Source organism: Barbus barbus (assembly GCF_936440315.1).
Source record: "Barbus barbus genome assembly, chromosome: 16".
NCBI lineage: Eukaryota > Metazoa > Chordata > Actinopteri > Cypriniformes > Cyprinidae > Barbus > Barbus barbus.
Genome location: NC_136744.1, coordinates 23539070 through 23555329, shown reverse-complemented (window position 1 = coordinate 23555329; position 16260 = coordinate 23539070). Strand labels below are relative to the sequence as shown.

Below are 16260 nucleotides of genomic sequence, written 5' to 3'. Positions count from 1 at the left end.
CATTTTTGTGACGTAAACAAACTTATTTGATATGCTCTGGTCCAACTTCCTGTTTCGACAGGAAATACATCAAATAGACTAAAAAATGTGCACATCAAGCTATTTTAAATTGGCCTTTAAAACTGCACAGGATGAACTTGACATTTAAGTTATTTTCTCATATTTTGTGAAAATAATGTACTGTATATCATGGGCTGCCGTGTTTTGATTGTGAGAATGATGGAAGATTATAGAAATGTGCCGCTATGATTTTCATTTGCATTTCTTCTACCATATAATTATGACTCATTGCTCATTTTCTTTTAATAACACCTGTAGGAATATCATGTCTGGCCTCTTTAAAATAGCTATTGTGTGTGTGTGGCTTTTTTCCCCCCTGAAATTAAGTAGAAGGTTTAATTTATAAAAGTTTAGTTCATGGCACACATTGGAATCCTGGTCTAAAATGAACAAAAGGGGATTTTCAGAGACGTATGACATTCATTAGTGAAAAGCACCACAGGGCTAAGCCAAATCGGAGTCTGCCCCTGGGGGAATTTGCTTTTATGCTACAAGGTCACTGTGTGCCAGGAGTGTCAGTAGGTCTGTACATGAATGAATATTTTAATAGTGCAATATCATTTTCCTCAGTAATTTCACACAATGGAATTCCAAAGGATTTCAAGACACTATTCTTGTCTGAGTTATGTCTTAAAGGGATAGTTTGCCCAAAAATGGAAAATGTCATAATTTACTCGCTTTTTTTTTTTTTTTTTTTTTTAAGAACTTAACACACTTTGGTCAGCGTTAGGGGTGTAACAGTACAGGTAACCGTTTCGGTACGGGTCTTTCGGTTTGGTACGCATGTGTACACGAATACAGTTTGTTTTGTTTTTCAGGAAATTCAAATAATAGTCTTTGATTTGGCATGACAGATCGCTGTATAAACACCTTGGAGAGCCACTTCTGGTATAAACCCAACAAAAGCATTGACTAGAGCGGCCGCAATCAACTCCGTTTCCCGGGTCTGAGCCGTGACACGCCGCAGACTTGTGCAGAGCGGAGCGCCGCGAGTCAACACGATCATTCCTTCCTCTGTACTTCTAGTTTTAACGTGAATAAACATGACAACATCTCATGTCGTGTGTAATTGCTCAATCGGTGTTTCAACCACGGAAAGATATCAACAAAACAGCGTGGAAATAAAATGCCACATAGCATTTAATTTACCTCAGCAAGTCGTCAGTGTACACAGCTCATTAGTTCACTAGAGAAATGAAGTCTAGGGAGGAGCATTTTGCAAAATATTATTTTAATAAACCTGTTAGTCTTAATTATTTAATGTATGTTTAAATTAATATGTTATGAAACATGCTATGACAGCCAGTGTGTAATTGAATATATTTTAACAAATAGCCTAGAAATTGTATTCTTTATAAGTTAATTTAAAAACGGCATTATGTGCAATTTACATGTTTGCACACAATTTTTTTATTTTTTTTTTTTTAAGCAAACGATGAACTCTCTTATATGAAAAATGCTTCTTTTGCCTTATAGGTGTACGTGTCCACATGGCTGGACAGGCCTGGATTGTGGAGAGGATGTGAAGGAATGTTCTTCCTCTCCCTGCCTGAACGGAGCACATTGTGTGGAGTCTGATGTCCCAGGGGGAGTTCTCCTGCACCTGCCTGCCCTTCTTTACCGGCCTCCTCTGTGAACAGGCCTACGACCCCTGCGACCTGCGGCATAACCCCTGCCTGCACAACTCTACCTGCCGTGCCAAGTCAGATGGAACTGCCCTCTGTGTTTGCCCAGTCGGTGAGATATAGCAACCCACCTGCATCCTACCTACTGACTCACCCACCTGCTGGGTGAGATCTGTCATTCATAGGGCTTTATGTTTACACTTCTGTAGCTTGTTTTAATTCACATGCCTTCCATTGAGTTGGTTATTCGGGTAAAAGCATACATTTCCTACTGATCACGTCTTTGCTAGATACAGTACTTATTTTAGTCCATTAAATGGGTTCCCATGGAGAACCTGCAGATATATATATATATATATATATATGTTTGTTTGGGAAAAAAAACATAATAGCTATTGCTGAATATTGCTCTTTAGAGTTTAAGGTATTGCACTTAAGTAGAGTAAAATGATAGCATCAGTCTCTCTATTGCGGCTCTTGTTCAAGGAGGTCTATAGAACACATGGAGAAAGACATTTGTTTGCAACCCATCCATACTTGCAAAAAAATTAACAGATCCTTCTAAATGGCCATTAAAGCAGAAAGATGCTTTTTGATGCCAGATGGTGTACTTAACGGCATCTCTCTGCAGGATCTAATGGGGTCATGCCCCAACAAAACTTTGACTCCTTGGCCTCACTGGAGACATTTTGTACACTAATAAGTATGGTCATTTAATTATATTATCATTTCAAAAGACTGGTACCATTCATAGATTTGGAAATTCACAAAGCAAATTATATTTAATTTTTATATAATTTCTACATGTTTTCCTTTTTTTTTTTTTTTAATGGTCATGAAAGAAGTCTCTTATCTCACTAAGGCTGCATCATAAATAGAGTCAAATATGTGAAATCTGAAATAAGCTTTCCATTGATGTATGGTTTGTTAGGATCGGACAATATTTGGCCAAGATACAACTATTTGAAAATCTGGAATCTGAGGATGAAAATCTAAATATTGAGAAAATTGCCTTTAAAGTTGTCCAAATGAAGTTCTTAGCAATGCATATTACTAATCAAAAATTTAATTTTGTTATATTTACAGTATAAAATGTATTAATTATATTCATGGAACGTGATCTTTACTTAATGTCCTAATGATTTTTGGGATAAAAGAAAAATAAATAATTTGGACCCATACAATGTATTTTTGGCTATTGCTACCAATATAACCCAGCGACTTAAGACTGGTTTTGTGGTCCAGGGTCACATATTGTGAAATATTATTACAATTTAAAATAATTGTTTTTAATATATTTTCAAATGTAATTTATTCCTGTAATAGCAAAGCTGAATTTTCAGCATCGTTACTCCAGTCTTCAGTGTCACATGATCATTCAGAAATCATTCTAATATGCTGATAATATTTGTTGTTGTTATAAAGTTGTGCTGCTTTATTTTTTTGTGGAAGCTATAAGAACAGTATTTATTTGAATAAGAAAATCTTGTAATACTTTTATATTTTAATGTTAATTATTAATGTATCCTTGTAAAACTATACATTTTTTTTTTTTAAAGTACTGACCCCAAACTTTTGAACAGTAGATTAGGTGAGTGGCAAACATGTCAACCAAATAGATGCAGTATTGATATATAGATCAGAACCCCCCTGTTACAACTGTAGACCACAAATTCATGTCTACAGTCAAGTCATACTAAAGTTATCAGGGACCTTGGTAAAAATACATTTCAGCCACTTGCTTGTGATTTTGAGATACTTCAGAAGAATTCCGTGAATAGAGCGATAGTTTCTGTACACAGCCCAGGAACAGCTTGTTATTTAACCCTGACTGAGAAGGCAGTAGGTGTCACGAATATGTAAATGTGCACGGCTGCATGTGATATCACCATAGAGATTTTTTAATTAGGCTTGAGTGACTTTTGCAGCTTGATTTCAATAGATGGTCTTTTTGGATTGTGGAACAAACTGTGAGATCTAAATATTGTAGTGTGTTCATAGTGTATAATTTTTATTTAATGGCATCAAGGAAATTTTTATTTTTTTTCATTGTATGACCCTGTTTAATGCGCTTTAAGTAAAACATTTTAATGTTAGTTCAGATAAATGATAGTTGATAAATAGGCATGTTTATATTCTTACTCATTTACAATAATTTGAAATGCATATCTAATATCTCCCTTGAATATTCCAAGCGTTATATTCAACTAACCTTCAAATCTGCCAAATACTCCACATTTCTGCACTCATGAGAGGAAACTGTGGCTCTCTAGATATGCATGACTTTCTAGTTTTGTTCTGCCAGCTCTCTCCTGCAGTATTTGTCCATTGATGTCTTCAGCATGGGAGAGAATTATTAAGGATCACACGGTGATTTGAAGCCATTGTAACCGCTTGAATCGTACTTTCTTCCTTGTTAAACGGTGTCTTACCCTTCCAGTGATTTTCCTATTTTCTTTGCTTTCCTAGACTTTGACTTTGTCTGCAGAGACAGAACAGACCCTATCACTTCTGCCAAAGAACAAGTTCCAAGTGTTTCATTAAATTTTGGCTGCAGGTTTCCATCAAAGCAAGATGAGCGAGCCCCGTCTGATGAATGCACAGAACAGGGGGTGCAAAAGAGGTTTCTGCACAATCTCTTTAATCACAGTGAAGCGTACTCGCATGCGTACATACACATGCTCGTCTGTCATTTGAAACCCTCCTGATATTATTATGCTCGTTGAGACCAGATCACTTACTCATAATACATGTCTGCTGCGTTTCAGGCACAGATTGCTTTAACTTGAAATTTCGCAGATTTGTATTCAGTTGATCACTCCACAGTTTCACAGGGATCTGATGCGTCTCCGTAGCGATTCAGAAGCTATTACTCATTCAACAGTAGTGAATACCACAGTGCTGTGCAGATGTATAATGCGGAGGTCTGTCTCACTGTGTGGTTACTAGGGATGAGTACTTGGAAGTGACAACAACCACAGCAACTTTTTCAGCACTATAATTAGTTACAATGGCAGTTCTTTGGTCAAATCGGCTGTCATTGTATATGGTTGTAACTGTACAGTAACTATAAACAGTGCTGGGCAAACCAATAGGTTGAGTATGTAGTCAGTAAATCACATCACAACCTTGATACAACTGTACATTTTTTTTCTGATTATGCATGGCCCTAATAATAGCCACAATTAAGAATAGTAATAGATGACGTGTTCTATTCTGTTTATGTTGTGTCTACTATAAACCTTGCTATGTACATTATAGACTAAAGGTGTCTGCACACTGAGTCCGACATTTTCGCATGCGTTTTTTCGCATTCGCAATCTTAACAATTCGTCACGCACAGAGACCTTGCACACTGAGTCCGATGCGTTTTAATTAATCCGTTGCTCAAAAATTCGCAAAACTATACAAAATGTCTTCAAGCAGTGAGGATGATTTTGTTGTCCTCTCTCTTTTTAAAAAAAAAAAGAAAAAGAAAAAGGAAATATTGGGTCCATCCAATCCTTAGATTGCGCAGAAAGGAAGGAGAGTTCCACCTCCTTATCAAAGAGCAGCGGGATTATCCCGAGAGATTCAAAGTTTATTTCAGGATGTCAGTGCCTCGTTTGATACTTTGCTAGCGATACTGAATCCACATATTAAAAAGACCACCACCAATTTCCGTGAACCAATTTATCCTGAACAGAGACTGTACGGATACACCCACAGACACACACACACACACACACACACCGAACTGCTGCATCGGAAAGGTGCGCGCCAGGCATAAAAAAATAGGCTACAGCAGTTCTTTATATTCTGTATCTTTGTATTCCACAATTTGTTTGTCATAAAGTGCTCCGTGCTGCAAGACGAAGTGTATTAATTTGTCTGACACTATTTTGGATTTTGGCTTTCGCTTGTACGGTGGCTCTGAATTGTCAAAACACCTTCTCAAAGCATCTCAAAATGCTTTATACGGATGCGAAAAACGCAAAAAATCGAACCCGATCCGATTTTTTTTTTGACGGACGAAAATTTCGGAGGCAGTGTGCAAACGTGATTGACAAAACGTAAGGTCGTATTTATTTTTCAACGTGCGAAAATTTCGGACAAAAAATTCGGACTCAGTGTGCAATGGCCTTAACTGGGAATTGTCACAGCACTTATATATTGTTACACATTTGTTGGTTTGATTGTTTCCTCCGTTATTTGGAAGTCACTTTGGGTAAAAGCATCTGCTAAATAATTTAATGGAAATGGAAGTAAAATAATTTACGCTACTGTTCTGCCTTATTGAGGTTTTATGGGCTCATATTAAGGCCCTATTTTAATGTATTAATTATATACATAATGTTTTTTAATGTTTCTGAAAGACTCTTATGCTCTTATGCTGCATTTATTGGATCAAAAATATAGTAAATTGTAATCGTAAACAGTAATATTACGAACTATCTTTTTAATATAACATAATACAAGAAAGAATTCTGAAACGATGTGATGCTGAAGAAAATTGTGGGCAGTACACCGACATGCAGCGCCGTTGTGCTACGGGCGTCCCGAGTTCGAATCCCGACTTGAGGACCTTTTCCCGATCCCGGCCCCTATCTCTCTCTCCCACTTCGCTTCCTGTCAGCTCTGATTTTTCCTATCCTAATAAAGGTAACAATGCCAAATAATAATAATAATTCTTAAAAAAAAAAAAGAAAACAGTTATTTTAAATTGTAATAATATTTTGCAGTATTTCTTTTTATTATATTGTTCACATAAATGCAGCCTTGGTGAGCTTAAGATTTAAAAAAAAAAAAAAAACTTTTGGCTGGCTATAAACAATATTTATTTATTTTTTACTCAATTTCAAATGTTATTCAGGGGGGGCAGCAACTCTACATGGACTGTGTGTTCAGTAATACCAGTATATGCTAATGGAATTAAACCGAATTGGTATAGATCATTATATGATACATTGTGATTTATAAAAGTATTTTTTAAGTGGAATGTTTGCGGTATTATCATGTATTAGTATTTGTTGAAACCGTATGAATCAGCTAAATGCTGGCTGCATATAGCACAAAAGTGAAACTCCGCCTATTCCCATCATCCCACCCTGAGCGCTCTGCTGAATTTATCTGTCAGACTTAACAAAATGTGCATCCCTAGCGGCTACCTTAAAGTCCTTTTCCCTTCTGCTGTATGAAATTATGCAAGGAAAAAGTCTGACTCATCACTTTAACAATCCGAGAGAAAATCCCATGTTACAGCATGACTCTTAAATGAGATGATCGTGCACATGCCCCCATCTAGATTGCATCTGGTTGTTTTGAACTATGATGTAGCCAAATGCTTTTTTCCTTGTTATACTTCTGACCCCCTTTGATGGCACCTGCGTGACCTGTGAAACGCAATCAAACTGGCCTGGCATCTGTTCTTTCGCTGTGGGCATCCTAAACAAATGAAGTCTGTGGGATAAGAGAGGCCAGAGGCCAGTCAGTGAATGAGTTTTTTGTATGACAGTGTTGTAACGATATCAGGGAGGAAATGAAAAGAATGTTGGGGAGGGATAAAAATAGAGTGCTTTGGCAATCCAAGGATTTCTTTTCCAGGGAGAGAAATAGGAAATTAGCATTCACTGCTGCATACATTACTGAGCTAGAGATGTACGTAGGCTCATATGCCACCTCCTTTTCTCTTTATTTCTTTCTCTCTCTCTCTCTCTCTCTCACTGTCTCTTTCTCTCTCTCTTGTTCTACACACACTCTGACTCACAGCCGTTCTCAGCCCACACTTCATATTTTAGTACATGGGTCGCCTGGCAGATACACTGTGTATTATTGCACAACCCGTGGATTGAAACCCAGCCAGCATTCCCACAATCCCACAAAAATGACTTATACCCCAAAGATGCTGTATTTTGCCCTTTTTTGTAATCTTCCTTCTATGCTGTTTTTCTTCTGTAAAGCACAAAAGGAGAAATTCTTCACTCACCTGTTTTGCATGTAAGCTTATAGTGACCACGTCTAGTCCAAATAGGACAAAAATGCAATATATTATATTATATTATTGTTCAATGTTTTGGTGTTAGTAATTTTTTTTATTTAACAAGGATGCATTATTTTCACAAAAGTATTACACAGTTTTCAAACATATTAACATGAAGTAACATTTCAAAGATATTACCTGTTTCAGACATTGATGACGATAATAAAATGTTCCCTGAGCACCAAATCAGCATTTTAGTAGCACATTAATAATTTCTAAAGGATAATGTGACACAGAAGCTTGGAGTAATGGCTGCTGAAAAATGGCATCACATAACAAACTGTAAAATAAATAATAAATTGTTATAACATATATAGGTTACATTTTTTTGTATTGTAATATTTCAATATTACATAACAAATTAACATAAATAGCTGTTTTTACTGTATTTTTGTTCAGCCTTTTTGTTTAGTCTTTATGAGCATAAGACACTTCTTTCAAAAACAACAAAAAACAAATAAATTAATAAAATAATTCTTTATGTGAAGAAATAACAGAAATGTAAGTTTATATTCACCAATATTCTTTCTTTCCTCTGTAGCAAACATTTGCTCTCACATATACAAATATGGTTTTAAATAAATAAATAAATAAAATTTTACTGCTAGTTTAACAGCCAATGACATCTGGAGAGCTGCAGTGGGGGATAATGTTTGTAGTGAATAACCAGAAATCCTTACCTCACTCAATAGTGTATGTATTCAAGGGATTTGGAATACAGCATAGGTTATATAAGTTATTTTTGTTTAAGTGTATTGTTCAAAATCTATTCTTTTTATACCACAAAAAACAGCAAACTGGTTTGGAACATCACAATGGTGAGCAAATTTTTATTTTTCATTTTTATGTAAACAGCACTTTAAATGAGACTTTTTGCATACTCTAAAGCAGCAGGATCCGAAAGGTTTACAGAACGTGATAAAAACCCTCACTGATTCTCACTGATTCTCCCCCAGCATTCATACAGCAGTGTTATTCCTATGACCTGTTGGTAAATTCAACACTGTGTCCTTGCTTTGATCTATTCTTATTTACAGCTTAAAATGCATTACTTTTGAACTAGTCTTGTTGGTTGACATGAGTATGTGACACGGTAATGAACCAAGGCCCCAGCTGAGGCAGGGAGATAGGAGACGACAGGAAACAGCACATACCTCTCCATGCAAATGATGCTTTCATGCAATATTTATTTGGATACAGGCGCTGAGCCACAAGATCACACCCTGCCTCTTGTTCAGCTGAGCAGGCACAAACCTTTTGTGTTTACACAGCATCTTGCTTTTAAATAGTTGTACAGCAAGAGCAGGACCGGCTGGCAGTAACACCCCTCACCTGAGGGCACATGGCTGTGAATGATGAGAGAGAGTACAGCAAGTCACTAAGCAGTCAGAACAGCTTGCATGAGAGATGTTGTGATGATGAAGGACATGAGAAGAGACACTTGAGTTTTGCTTCAGTATGTTTTGATTCTCATCCCTTGTCATTTCAAAGGCTCCCATTACCCTTACTGACATGCACGGTATATCAAAAGTTTGGAGACACCTAGATTCACCAGACATTTGCTTATTCAAAATCTGTATACTGTTTTATACTGGATTTGGTATTTGGTACATATTAGATTAAAGATTACAGACTTAAACTCGCCTATTTTCTTAAAATGTGATATTGGTATTGTTGTGTTAAAACATGTTAAGACGTGAATTGGTATTGTCTTTCTCAGATTTTATTCTATTTTATTTTGTTATTTTACTTGGAAATTTAAGATTACAATTTAGGGAAATAAAAGATTTAACCTCTCTTAGACAAAATGTAAAATTTGCTTACAGTAGATTAGTCTTCTTTTTGTGATCGATATATACTTTCTTGGATCTTGCAGTGGTTATTGTATTAGTTTTTTTTATCATTTTTAATACCAATTTTATTTTTTATTTTTTATTTGCTTAGTAAATGTAAGATTATTTGGTTTAATTTTTTAAACCAAGACTTTTGGCTGGTACTATTCCTGTTCACAAATGGTATTTAAAACTGGTATTTAAAACAAAATGTGAACTTCTTTCACATCTTGTTTCTCGATTAAGTGGGCCTCCAAAGACCATGATCAAGCCCTGCACACCCTGTATACACAATATACAGCATGGTAATCGTTCCTTATCTGTACATCAATTCAATTTGCAGTTGGTGGTAAAGCTTTTGGGCAAACTCTCAGAGGTATCCCACGTTCAGAACAAAAGCTTTTCATTTTCTGGTGCGTTTCTTGCTTCCCTTTTTTGTTCCCTCTTTTCATTTCATCCCTCCCTGTACAGCATTTTGCACTCCTGTCTGTGTTCGATTGAGATTGTATCCCATTCTAACTAGTCAGTAAACGGCTTCCCTCTGCAGTTGGCCTTATCTTTTCTACAGCATGATTGTATCTCTGCACCTATATTGCAATGCAGTGCAAAAAGTATGTGCGGCTGGCTATACACATGTGGTTGCAAGTGCATCCTTTTGTTATTTTTCTCTTTGTGTGACAAGGTAATTTCAATAGGAAGTGGTCTCTGTTATCAACATGAATGTGGCGAAGTGAAATTCTGTGAAGAATGAAATAGAAGTTGACTTCATTCTTGATAATTGGATGGCAGCATTGAATTGATCAGTTGTCCTGAGCAACCTCAGACACACAAAGAGACTGGGTTGTTCATCACATGGGAAATACCAAACAATGACATTCAGTACAGAAATGACTCTATCAATACGAGCACTGAAGTCATTCAGGATGGTCTCATCTTATTGACCTTGGTGCAACAATGGCACTGTCTGCCTTTCACGGGTGCATTGCATTAAGGCTGTGTGAAACGATAGCTTTCTGCTTAATAAACATTAGAATAGCTGAAAGCTGGGGTTTCTAAAGAATCTACAGCCCAGGAAGGTGGATATCTGCAAGAATTTGTTATTTGTAGGAGTGAATTTATGTAATAGATTCCTTCCTGCAGAGAATTGTCCTGCTGTATATATGGCTGCTATGAATCATGTATGTTAAGTAAGCATGCTACATGTAGAACACCATGCAAAAGGTCTGGGAATTTGGCATCCATTATTGGGGAAGGTAGACCCGAGAAATGGCACTGAATGAATCACCTTTTTCTGTGAGCCAGCACATTTCGATAACAATCTACCTAACACTAGGAAGCAGACACACTCTGTCAGTTTAAATCTAGATTGAAGACCCATCTCTTTAACCTGGCTTACACATAATACACTATCGCATTTCTATAATTCAAATCCATTAAAGGATTGTTAGGCTGCATTTATTAGGTCAACCGGAACCGGGAACACTTCCCAAAACACCTGATGTACTTGTTACATCGTTAGAAGAATAGCATCTACGCTAATATTAGTCTGTTTCTTTCTTATTCCGAGGCCACCGTAGCCACCCAGATCCAGACTGTATCCAGATCAGATGGTCACTGTAGCCATCAGTCCGTATCCAGATCAGATGGTCACTGTAGCCACCAGTCCGTATCCAGATCAGATGGTTGATCAGCACCTAGAGATGACCTCTACAGCCCCAGAGACTGATCTCCAGTGAAGACCCTGTCTCCTAGACGGCCATCGGGACAAGACCACAGGAACAAGATGAGTCCTTTGCACAAACTGACCTAGATTTAAACTGCTGATTTTGTCTGGCCAGGGGAGAATGACAATATTTCGACAAACTATTTTCCCGTCTAAATACTGTAAGGCTGATATAAACCACCCAGCTTCATATCAAGCTGATGTAAAGCTGCTTTGACACAATTTGAATTATACAAAAGCGCTATACAAATAATATTGACTTGACTTGACTCATAGGAAAGACAATCCCACAATGCAGTGCAGTGCAAAAAAAGGAATGAGCAATGATGAATAATGGACTTTTTTAATATAATATTTGTGTGTACTGTATAGACCCCTTCAATGTTTGTAGAAAAATGGCGTGGCTAATAGACCGGCATATTGTGTCAAGGTCTTTGACACCACAGGACCGGGAACAGTACCATTCTAAACTTGTTTTAGCTAATGGCGATTGTCTGCCTGATCCCGAGCTCCTAACAGAATGGGTAGACAACGTTAGCAAGTGGCCAGATATTTACTGGCCCGCCATATACTGCTATCTGTTGGACAAGCCGAGTATTTACACACGTGAAAAACTAAAAGCCTACAAATCGCTAGACGCCTATAATTACTTGTAGTCTGTGGGCATGTCCAGACAGTTTTATATAGCGATATAGGCGATGACTTTTGTGTTAAAAGCGGAGGTTTTACCGAGCCAGCGCCAAGGGAAAAATACCTCTATGTACCAAGCCTGGGTTGTGATCAACAAGCGGGAAGGCTACATCCATACTGCAAATTGCACCTGCATGGCAGGGTATTTATTTATCATTGGAGACGGATGCACTGTAGACTGATTTCCTTGACTTGCTGGGTTTATTTCCCTAGAAAACCCTGTTGCACTAATACATTCCATATACACGTCAGTGCGTGATGAGGTCAAAGAAAAAAGAAAAAAGAAACTACTCTGACATGTCATTAAGACACATAACACACGGTTAGAGCAGGCATATGTAGCAACACGTACATAGTAGACTACTTTTAATTTTTATATGAAGTGAGCACTACAAACACGAGCCTCTTTGATCGTAGCATTGTCCCTAGCTTGCAGCCACAGATGTCGTCTATTTTTTTTAAACGGATGAGATCCTGCAGGAATCCTGAAAAACTTGACTCCAGAACTGGTGCGATTTTCACAGTCCACGACGCAACAAGTAGGCATTTTTTTCTTGACGAGAAATTCTCTGGTTAACACACAATTCAATGGGATGGAATGAACTTTCTGACCCCGACATGCGCACTGCGAATTTTCCTGTAACGTGAACCGTGAAGGGGTCTATATTATTATGCTTTTTAGAGCATTATAGTGTGAGCTTGGCAACATGCAAATGTGAAACTCTACATTCTCCTACTTTTATAGGTACAACAGCATGAATATGATACATGAATATATTGAACTTTGTTCATATAGAAATACAATGTTATATTGATCAGTGTGCTAAGAGTGCACATACACAGTTTGTTTGTGCATCAATAATAACAAACCCACGCGTGCCTAAGGTATGACTCCTGCATGTCACTGTACTGTTTTTACCTTGATTACAAACATTATCCATCAAAACTTTACTAGTGCAACAATGGTTTACTTTATCCAACCAAAAGCTGTAGTTTGGTGTTTTGTCAGATGTTTTGAGCCACCATTCAGTCAGTATTTCACACAGCGCAATGAGACATGGCTTGGGCTGCTCCGAAACAATCACAGATTACATATGAGAGTTAAAGTAAGTTCAACATTAATTTGTCTTGAAAACAAAACATAGTCTTTAAAGGTACTTGCCCCAGTGAGAAGTTCTTTTTGCACTCTTTTTTTTTGGTCATTTTTTTTCTGACAGTGTATTAAAATCCATTGTTAATCAGGTCTTTAGAGTGATTTGGTGTTTAGTGCTATTTGTGTAACACGGGGGGTGATTGAAAGATTTTCCAAATGTGTCACTTATGAGGTTCCATTTCAGTTAGTATGCTGCCTTAGAAGTGAGGAAACGTACTAGGTTTTAGAATAGAGCTATTGAACTAGTCCAGTCTCAAACTCACAGCTTGTAGTTCAAAATAATAGGCTAAGAAAAAATATATAATGGCAGCTTTTCCCAGGCCAGGTACGTAGAGCCTACTTATTCAGACCTGTGAACAATGCAGAAGGTTAAGTGGAGTTTCTTTAAGTCAAACAGATTTATCCTTTAATTAGATTCAGATAAATAAATTGTGTGTATGTGTTTCATCACAATTAGCCTTTGAGCTAGAATCTGTCACTTTGTGCATCCTGCTTTGTGTATGTTCACTGGTTATTATAAATATTTAGCTTTGGACCCATTTTGCTCATGTCTTTCAGATTGATGATCATGGGCCAAGGCTAATTACCAGTATGCTGTTGCTTTAAGACTGCATTCATAAATCTTAGTTATTTATAAAGTTTGTTAATAATATAAATGACTGTAGTTCACCTTGATAAATTCATCAAGCTAGTTAGTGACTCTGGTTTAAATTTTAAAGAATTGAATTGTGCATGGTGCAACACACGTTGACCAACGATTCCTGGTCATGTAAAACTTTATGTATTTATTTATTTATTTATCGTTTGTTTGTTATACAGTAAATTATTTAAATAAAAATAAAAAAATTCAATTTGAATGCAAATATAGATATGACAATGTGGGACAAACTGAACATGAATTAGATTTTTTTTTTCTATGCGCATGTATAATCTTAACGTAGATTTGATTTATTTTCAGACTTACTTGTTTCTCAATGTCTCAAGACTAACAGTGAACTTCAAACACCAAGACACGTGGCTGTGCTGAAATGGCTAAATTTCAAACTAGTCTCATATTTAATTTGGAAGGATGAGTTGTCCCAGGGATTACCTGCACGACTTTGTGGGGAGCACAGAGGATGCTGGGAAAGAATGATGGAACATTTGTGCAAGCCACAGGTATCTTGCTCTATGTTTTGACAGTGAAGAAACTCCAGTCTCACTGTGTGTTCTTGCTGCAGATGCATTAATGTTGACACTCCAAATTGTACCTAGAGACATTGTGATTGACAGTTCATCATGGGCTGGTGCCAGCTGTATATAATCCAGCAGATATTGTACTGTGCATCCATAGTGGCAGAGACCCAATTCTCGATTGTGTTTGCTAGAATCTAATGGAAGGATGATATCTGGAATGAGATTGGGGGTTGATGCTAGTTCAAATCAGCCAAATCTAGAAATCATTGGGAAAACTTGTACACTTCCAGTCAGAAACCCTGTATTGATGAGTTTACAGGAAGGTTTGTGCCCTCCAAACTCTCCTTTCTTTCAATTTTCAGCAAATATTTACTGTCAAATGTCTTTAAAAATGTATTACTTGGTAATGATATTCTGTTTAGTTGCACTTGACCTTAACAAACCTTTTTTAGACGCTTCTAACACTTGAGGGAATAATTCATGGCATACATTAAATAGAGCGTATACTCATTTGGCTTTCTATTGTTGCTGTTATGAGTCATCTCTAAAGTGTGAAAGCAGCCTGTGCTTTGAAACGCTTCGAAGAAGATAAGGTACAGTAGATGTTCTGCTGCATGTGTTAGAAAATAAAGTGTGCTTACTGGAACTGTAAATTTATTCGGTGGTGACTCAGAATGAAATCAATCTTATTACATTTCTGAAAACATGAGGAATGCTGGAGGATTCTCTTTTGTCTTTCCACTGTTGCGCAACATCTGCTCTCAACACTAAACCAATTAGAAAATAAGCACACAAGAATGCTAAAGAAGGTCTGTGAAAGATGAAATTAAACGCAATAATTATATATGCATAAAAAATGTTGTTTTAAAGAATCATTAAATCATTAGGACAATGTTTGCCATTTAGAATTTGCAACTCGCTCAGTTTAGTCATTTAATTTAAATCCAACTGAAATAGAAAATGTAGCATGTAGAATATAATATTAAATATTTATTTTAAATTAAACTATATAGTTAAAAGTTTAAAAGTTAGTCGATTTTTTTCCCAAGAAATGAATAGTTTTAATCAGAAAGGATGTTTTAAACTGATCAAAAGTGGCAGAGAAGACATTTATAATGTTGCAAGATATTGCTATATTCTTTTGAACTTTCTATTCAGCTTTGAGTAAATAAAATGTAAAAACTATATTGAAATAGAAAACTGTTATTTAAAATCTTTTTAATCGCAAATGTCTGAACGTTACAATATCCAATACCCTGTGTGTCCTACTGTAAGTGACATAACTCAGTAGAAGCAGCAAGTTCTAAAATGTCAATTTAAGGTTACAGTACAAAAAAGATTTTCCATTCACGATAAGACGAGGAGCGCCTATTAAATTGAAAAGGTCCATTTTGATTTTATTTTGACTCCAAAGCATTTTTTCAGTCACAAAGTGTCTTGCTGAGGAGAGGATGAGCTTACAGCGGCAGCGCTCCGACAAAAAGCTGAATATTCACATCTCACAGGACCTTTTCTCCAACAAGAGCCCTGAGCTGATTACACCCCCTCCTGCCCTTCATCCTTGTAATGAACACGAGCAAAGAGGCCCCTGAACTTCACCTCCTCCGTCTCCCCCATCTTAACGAGATCCTCTCCACACTTCCACCATGAGCCCTCAGCCTAATCTGTGGAGGCACTGAGGTATTATTAGAGCCGTTACAGTCCTCGGAGGAGACGCCAAGAGCGCGAGGCCTGGCAGATGAGATGGGCTATAGGGAAGTGCACAGTTCCATCAAGATGGCATTCACCAAGGGCCTTTGTTATCATTGATCCTAACGCTTTCAGGGAGCAGTGAGACTTACTGATCCATGACCATCTCATCTGTCTTGCAGGGTTTGAGGGAACTCGCTGTGAAATTGATAGCGATGACTGTGTCTCAAGACCTTGTCAGAACCAAGGCCATTGTGTGGATGGGGTCAACAGTTACAGTTGCCTTTTATTTC

At 37.1% G+C, this 16260-nt stretch overlaps 1 pseudogene across 1 annotated transcript in view; it reads left to right on the top strand.

The window, feature by feature from the left end:
* The window catches only part of LOC306882570 (protein eyes shut homolog), a 219487-nt pseudogene that overhangs the window by 87342 nt on the left and 115885 nt on the right, over positions 1–16260 (top strand). Inside the window, exons 20-21 of the transcript in view lie at positions 1537–1797; positions 16150–16246. The product of the transcript in view is annotated as a protein eyes shut homolog (transcript). The remainder of the gene's footprint in view (positions 1–1536; positions 1798–16149; positions 16247–16260) is intronic.